At 37.9% G+C, this 8,589-nt stretch overlaps 1 pseudogene; it reads left to right on the top strand.

Annotated features, from left to right (window-relative positions):
- Window positions 1–234: 234 nt before the first annotated feature.
- LOC127674716 (protein DBF4 homolog A-like) lies at window positions 235–4,877 on the top strand (annotated as a pseudogene).
- The last annotated feature ends 3,712 nt before the right edge of the window (window positions 4,878–8,589 follow it).

Raw genomic sequence — 8,589 nt, 5'->3', positions numbered from 1 at the left:
TAGGTGCTTTTTGTCATGGTATTTTATCACAGCAATAGAAAGCTAATTATAAAACAAAAATTGTCACAGCCCCTTCCTGCTCTGAGGCTGCCCACCATACCTGGCCCTGAAATGTGGGAAGGGGACATGGCCCTGCACTGAGGTCAGGGCCAGTGGGTCCTTGGAGCTTTGTGTTAGTGGCTATCCCATGCAGCCCCTGGTGTGGATCCAGCATGTAAGTACCTGGTAGCTGCCATGAACCTATAGACCGTGAGGATCCACAGCAAAACATTTCTCCCAGTTGGCATCCAAGACCAAAATGAAAAGAACAGACCATCCTTGAACTCTCTGAAAGCTGATAATAGACTGGAAATTTTCAAATATAAGCTGCTTTGGGGGAAAATATTTTACCTTGACTTTCCTTCTATCACCATATGTGAGAAACTTCAGAAAGATATAAAGGAACTTGAAGGGTGAGTTACATTTCTCAGCAAAGATCTCAGTTATCTTGTTCCAAATAAAAAGTAAGCAAAGTATGCACAGATATTGAGATGAGTTTCTCCTGTACCAAGTCCAGAATCTGAATATACTGCAGAAACTACCCCTCCTCATCCCAGACATGATGGAAGTTCCTTTAAGTCTCAAGAGAGTGTGTTCGAGCTGAGGATAATTGTTACCTGAAAAAGCTGTCAAGGATCATAATTTTACTCTTGCTAATAGTATATTATCAAATGCCTTATCTTGGGGAGTAAAGATTCTTCATATTGATACTACATTGAGGAGAAGAAGAAAGCATTGAGTGTGCTCAAGAAATCAAGTCCTTCTGGAAGGGATGTGGAGGGAAAAAAGCTGGTACTAGAATACAAAAGACAGGAACAGAAAGACTCAAGAAGCCTTTTTTAAAGTTTGAAGATGTGAACTGGTCTTACAAGGCATTTTACCTTCAGCTCCCAGGTATGCCTTGCATAAACAAACTACTTTCTTTAGAAGCACTGCAGGCAATTTGATATAAAGAAGTCATCCAGAATTCAGAAAGAAGTTCAGCCTAAATTCAGCACCTTCTGAGTGAGAAAAACAGGATCTTTGTTCTCCAGCTCCATCCATTTGCCTAAGAATTTCATGAATTCATTGTTTCTAATGGCTGAATTGTGTATATATACCACATTTTTTGCATCCACTCTTCTGTTGAGGGATACCTGGGTTCTTTCCAACTTCTGGCAATTATAAATAGGGCTGCTATGAACATAGTGGAACATGTATCCTTATTACATGCTGGTGAATCCTCTGGGTATATGCCCAGGAGTGGTATAGCAGGATCTTCTGGAAGTGAGGTGTCCAGTTTTCAGAGGAACCACCAGACTGATTTCCAGAGTGGTTGTACCAATTTGCAACCCCACCAGAAGTGGAGGAGTGTTCCTCTTTCTCCACACCCTCTCCAACACCTGCTGTCTCCTGCATTTTTAATCTTAGCCATTCTGACTGGTGTAAGGTGAAATCTCAGGGTTGTTTTGATTTGCATTTCCCTAATGACTAATGATGTTGAGCATTTTTGAAGATGCTTCTCCGCCATCCGAAGTTCTTCAGGTGAGAATTCTTTGTTTAACTCTATACCCCATTTTTTAATAGGGTTGTTTGGTTTTCTGGAGTCTAACTTCTTGAGTTCTTTATATATATATTGGATATTAGCCCTCTATCTGATGTAGGATTGGTGAAGATCTTTTCCCAATTTGTTGGTTGTCGATTTGTCCTTTTGATGGTGTCCTTTGCCTTACAGAAACTTTGTAATTTTATGAGGTCCCATTTTTCAATCTTTGATCTTAGAGCATACACTATTGGTGTTCTGTTCAGAAACTTTCTCCCTGTACTGATGTCCTCAAGGGTCTTCCCCAGTTTCTTTTCTATTAGCTTCAGAGTGTCTGGCTTTATGTGGAGGTCCTTGATCCATTTGGATTTGAGCTTAGTACAAGTAGACAAGGATGGATCAATTTGCATTCTTCTGCATGCTTACCTCCAGTTGAACCAGCACCATTTGTTGAAAAGGCTATCTTTTTTCCATTGGATGTTTTCAGCCCCTTTGTCAAGGATCAAGTGGGCATAGGTATGTCGGTTCATTTCTGGATCTTCAATCCTGTTCCATTGATCCTCCTGCCTGTCCCTGTACCAATACCATGCAGTTTTTAACACTATTGCTCTGTAGTATTGCTTGAGGTCAGGGATACTGATTCCCCCAGAATTTCTTTTGTTGCTGAGAATAGTTTTAGCTATCCTGCATTTTTTGTTATTCCAGATGAATTTGATAATTGCTCTTTCTAACTCTGTGAAGAATTGAGTTGGGATTTTGATGGGTATTGCATTGAATCTGTAGATTGCTTTTGGCAAAATGGCCATTTTAACTATATTGATCCTGCCGATCCATGAGCATGGGAGGTTTTCCCATTTTTTGAGGTCTTCTTCCATTTCCTTCTTCAGAGTCTTGAAGATCTTGTCATACAGATCTTTCACATGTTTGGTAAGAGTCACACCAAGATACTTTATATGTTTGTGGCTATTGTGAAGGGGGTCATTTCCCTAATTTCTTTCTCAGCCTGCTTATCCTTTGAGTATAGGAAGGTCACTGATTTGCTTGAGTTGATTTTATAACCTGCCACTTTGCTGAAGTTGTTTATCAGCTGTAGGAGCTCTCTAGTGGAGTTTTTTGGGTCACTTAGGTAGACTATCATGCCATCTGCAAATAATGATAGTTTGACTTCTTCCTTTCCAATTTGTATCCCTTTGACCTCCTTATGTTGTCGAATTGCCTGAGCCAGTACCTCAAGTACAATATTGAAAAGATAAGGAGAAAGGGGGCAGCCCTGTCTAGTCCCTGATTTTAGTGGGATTGCTTCAAGTTTCTCTCCATTTAGTTTGATGCTGGCTACTGGTTTGCTGTATATTGCTTTTACTATGTTTAGGTATGGGCCTTGAATTCCTGTTCTTTCCAAGACTTTAAGCATGAAAGGATGCTGAATTTTGTCAAATGCTTTTTCAGCATCTAATGAAATGATCATGTGGTTTTTTTCTTTGAGTTTGTTTATGTAGTGGATTGCATTGATGGATTTCGTATATTGAACCAACCCTGCATCTCTAGGATAAAGCCTACTTGATCATGGTTGATGATCGTTTTGATGTGTTCTTGGATTCGATTGGCAAGAATTTTATTGAGTATTTTTGCATCGATGTTCATAAGGGAAATTGGTCTGAAGTTCTCTTTCTTTGTTGGATTTTTGTGTGGTTTTGGTATCAGCGTAATTGTTTCATAGAATGAATTTGGTAGAGTTCCTTCTGTTTCTATTTTGTGGAATAGTTTGAAGAGTATTGGTGTTAGGTCTTCTTTGAAGGTCTGATAGAATTCTGCACTGAAACCATCTGGTCCTGTGCTTTTTTTTTTTCGTTGGAAGACTTTCTATGACTCCTTGTATTTCTTTAAGGGTTATGGGACTGTTTAGATGAAATTCTTAGCCAAATGGATGGAGCTGGAGAACATCATACTAAGTGAGGTAACCCAGTCTCAAAAGGTGAATCATGGTATGCACTCACTAATAAGTGGATATTAACCTAGAAAACTGGAATACCCAAAACATAATCCACACATCAAATGAGGTACAAGAAGAACGGAAGTGTGGCCCCTTGTTCTGGAAAGACTCAGTGAAGCAGTATAGGGCAAAACCAGAACGGGGAAGTGGGAAGGGGTGGGTGGGAGGACAGAGAGAGAGAAGGGGGCTTATGGGACTTTTGGGAAGTGGGGGGCTAGAAAAGGGGAAATCATTTGAAATGTAAATAAAAAATATATCAAATTAAAAAAAAACAGGATCTTTGTACAGAGTAATCAGTATCAAGTGGTACTTGGTGATATTATATCTAAGTTAGTTTTTTTTTTGTTGTTGTTGTTGATTTTCTGTAATATGAAAGAGTCACACCTAAAAAGAAAAGAATAAGATACAATGCTGGATCCCTTTCTGTTGTTTCTGAAAATCTCCTGAAAACTACTGAACCAAAGGAGAAGGTATGGTTTGAGTCCAATTTCCAGAAGGATGTAGGAGAAAGCAATAGGCAACTGCTCAGGCAGAATTTTCAGAATGAAGAAAAGCTTATGTTTGCTTCACAGCCCATAAGCTATTCGTCAGATGGATTGAAAGGATGTGATGGGAAACCAGTGAGCATGTTAACCTCAAGTGGGCCTGACCTAAAGTAGGATTGTGCTCAGCTACCTCTGTGTGAGAACGCACTGGAAGGCATGCATGATAGCTCTGAACACAAAGTAACTGTAGATAGAAATGGTGGAGAACAGAGAGTAGGTGACAGTCCAGGTGTGCCACAGTCGTGTAGACAAGGTTCTTATCTCAGTCCAGAAAGTAATCTCCCCCAACCAAAATTAACTGCAGACATTAAACCGTTTTCAGCAAAAGATCTGCAAGAAAAGAACCTTCATGTTGTGATAGGTCATGATTCTGACATCAAAAGAGCACCTAACTGAAGGGGAGAACTCTACTCTGTAATCCTCAGGAGCCTCGTGAGTGTGACACTGAGAATATGGAGAATTTGCCTTGTGGTAATATCCAGCAGAAAGTGAGAGTATTATTAGGACAAAAGAAAGCAAATGTGGAACCTGGTACTGAATTGCATAGTAAGAGCACCAAATATCTTCCTACACCTGAAGACCGAACTTGTGGCTCACCAGTACAGTTTCTATTGGACCTTTTTCAGACAAACAGGGAAAAATCAAAATTTTGGGGTTTTACAAGCAACTCTGAAAACAGTAGAAATGTGATGTTTTAGATATTTGGAAGGGAGAAAATTTAAGTATCCTGCTGTCAACATTTTTTTCTTCCCCATCAACTTCTGCATTCATTGGATTTTAGTAGTTAATGTATTTTTCAGAAGTGACAGCTATATTCCTGAAGTGTTTATAAATATATATATATATATATATATATATATATATAATTAGAAGTTGTAGACGAGTTGTTTTGTTTTTGTCAACTTTGTTTGTGCAACTGTCTGTAAATATTAAGATGATGTTTGTTATTTTTACAGTATTGAGTAGCTGTTACAAATTATACTATTAAAAACGTGACTTGTTTTTTAAAAATATAAAAGCAAAAAAAAAAGCAAACAACAGAAACTATGATAAATATGGCCATGTATTTGGGGAAGGATTTTAAGTGGCATTTGTATATCCTTATTCAGGTTGTTTATTATTATTGTTATTATTATTATTATAAATTTATTAAATATTTCATTTAACATATATTTAATATATTCATATTTGTTCCTATTCCCCAAATCTTTCCAGATCCTCCCCCTCTAACTATCAACCCAACTTAATGTTATGTCTCTCTAAAGAAAACTAACAGGAAGAAAAGTGGAGTCTGATTTGTATTAGCCATCTAACCCTGAGCATGAGGCCTGCCCTAGAATGTGGTGGATAAATTCACGGTCACTCCATTGGGTATAAAAATTGATTTTCCTTTCCCAGCAACTACCATTTTCAAATACTTTCTTGTCTAGGGGGGTGGGGCTTCCCTTCCTTCATGCTGTGACTGATGTCTGGGTTGAGTTTGTTTAGTTCTTTGGCATGCTCACAGAGTCTTTGTGCCCTTGTATGTCCATCTGTCCTTTTGTGTACAGAGAATGGTCTTTACTTAAAATTGTCCGCTACCTCTGTTTTTTATAGTCCTTTCAAGCTTTCTTTCACAAAGATTCTCAGCCTTTAGAAGAAGGATGTGAAAAAGGAAATCTCATTCAGCACTCAGTATTTCAATTGTACAGCTGTGAGTTTGTTTAGGTTTTGTTTGTTGTTTGGATTTTTGGTTTTGGTCTTGTTTGGTTGGTTGGTTGTTTTTTTGCTATTTACAATCTACTGCAAGGAAAATCTCTGCTATTGATTGAGCAGTGCACAGATCTATGGGTATTGAGGTATATATCATTAGGAGTAACTTTATTGCTATGTTCACTTAATAGAACAATAGTTCTATTCCTATCTTGTTTTAGGTCCTTGGCCTTATTAACAATATTGGATAAAGGTCCCATCACATAGAGTAGGCCTTAAATATAATCTGAAAGTATTGAGAAATACATAAAAATGTTCAACATGCCTAGTCATTAGGGGAAAGCAAATGAAATTTGAGATTTCATTTTTCTCCAGTCACAATGGCCAAGATTAATAAAACAAATGACATCAGAAGCTAGTGAGGATACATAGAAAGGGGACCACTTTTCATTACTAGTGGAAGTGGAAACTGGTACACCGAGTATGGAAATTATTTTGGAAGTTACTAGAAAAGCTGACAATCAGTCTATCACAAGATCTAACTGTACCTTAGCTCTTGGAAATATACCCAAAAGAATCTATATCTTAATATAGAGATACTTGCTCATCTATGTTGATTTCTGTCTCACTCAAAAGGTTTTGATCAGGTTTCTGTTCAGAAACTAAGATCAGTTTTTTTTTAATTTTTTTCACATATCTTGTTTTAACAATGTGTAGTTTACTATATTATCTGATACACTGGAACTTTATTTTTAATGATTTTTTTTATTATTTTCTTTATTTACATTTCAAATGCTATTCCCTTTCCTTGTTTCCCCTCTGAAAACCCCCTATCCCATCCCGCCTCCCCCTGCTTACTAACCCACCCACTCAAACTTCCCTGACCTGGCATTCCCCTACACTGGGGCATCGAGCCTTCACAGGACCAATGGCCTCTCCTCTCATTGATGTCTGAAAAGGCCATCCTCTGCTACATATGCAGATGGAGCCATGGGTCCCACCATGTGTACTCTTTGGTTAGTGGTTAAGTCCCTGGGACCTCTGAGGGGTCTGGTTTGTTCATACTGTTGTTCCTCCTATGGGACTACAAACCCCTTCAGCTCCTTGGGTCCTTTCTCTAGCTCCTCTATTGGAGACCCTGTGCTCAGTCCAATGATCGGCTGAGAGCACCCACCTCTGTATTTGTCAGGCACTGGCAGAGACTCTCAGGAGACAGCTATATCAGGCTCCTGTCAACAAGCACTTGTTGTCATCCACAATAGTGCCTGGGTTTGGTAAATGTATACAAGATGGACCTATATAAAGAAAGAAAATATCCAATAAAAAAACGATGTTCTTAAAAAAAAAAAAAGGAAAACCAAAGGGTGGATACTTTGGTCCTTCTTAAATAGGGTACAAAATGCCCATGGGAGGAAATACAGAGACAAAGTGTGGAGCGGAGACTAAATGCAAGGCCATTCAGAGACTACCCCACACAGGGAGCCATCTCATATACAGTATAAGAAGGTCACTGATTTGTTTGAATTAATTTTATAGCCAGCCACTTTACTGAAGTTGTTTATCTGGTTTAGGAGTTCTCTGGTAGAATTTTTGGGTCCACTTAAGTATACTATCATATCATCTACAAATAATATTTTGAATTCTTCATTTCCAATTTGTATCCCTTTGACCTCTTTTTGTTGTCTAATAGCTCTGGCTAGGACTTCGAGGACTATATTGAATAGGTATGGAGAGAGTGGAGAGCCTCATCTAGTCCCTGATTTCAGTGAGCTTGCTTTGCGTTTCTATCTAGTTTGATGTTGGCTACTGGTTTACTGTATATTGCTTTTACTATGTTTATGTATGGGCCTTGAATTTCTGATCTTTGCAAGACTTTTATCATGAAAGGGTGTTGGATTTTATCAAATGCTTTTTCAGCATCTAATGATGATCATGTGGTTTTTCTTCTTTGAGATTATTTATGTAATGTGTTACATTGATGGATTTCCTTGTATTGAATCATCCCTGTGATGAAGCCTATTTGATCATAATGGAAGATTCTTTTGATATGTTTTTGGATTTGGTTTTCAAGAATTTTGAGTATTTATTCATCGATATTCATAAGGGAAATTGGTAGTAAGTTCTCCTTTTTAGGGTTTTTGTCTGGTTTAGGTATCAGAGTAATTGTGGCCTCATAGAACAAATTGGGTAGTGTTCCTTCTATTTCTATTTTGGAGAATCATTTGGAGAGTATTGGCATTATGTCTTCTTTGAAGGTCTAATAGAACTCTTCACTAAACCTATTTGGTCCTGGGCTTTTCTTGGTTGAGAGACTTGATGACTGCTTATATTTCATTAGAGGTTATGGGGCTATTTAGATCGTTTATCTAATCCTGATTTAACTATGGTATCTGGTATCTGTCTAGGAAATTGTCCATTTCATCCAGATTTTCCAGTTTTGTTGAATAAGGGCTTTTTATTAAATAAACCCTGACTAAGGGTTTATCTATCTTGTTGATTTCCTCAAAGAACCAGCACCTGGTTTGGTTGATTCTTTGTATAGTTCTTTTTGTTTCTACATGGTTGATTTCAGCCCTGAGTTTAATTACTGCTTATTTTTGTTCTAGAGCTTCAGATGTGCTGTCAAGCTGCTAGTGTAATCTCTCTCCAGTTGCTTTTTGGAGTATGTATTGTTGTTGCTTCATTTTCATTAAATTCTAAAATGTCTTTGATCTCTTTATTTCTTCCTTGACCAAGTTATCATTGAGTAGAGTGTTGTTCAGTGGCCACGTCTATGTGGGGTTTCTATTGTTATTGATGTT

Source organism: Apodemus sylvaticus, chromosome X (genome assembly GCF_947179515.1).
Source record: "Apodemus sylvaticus chromosome X, mApoSyl1.1, whole genome shotgun sequence".
In the NCBI taxonomy this organism is placed as follows: Eukaryota; Metazoa; Chordata; class Mammalia; order Rodentia; family Muridae; genus Apodemus; species Apodemus sylvaticus.
The sequence above is the reverse complement of the archived record's forward strand: the minus strand, read 5'-3'. Positions and strand labels throughout refer to the sequence as shown.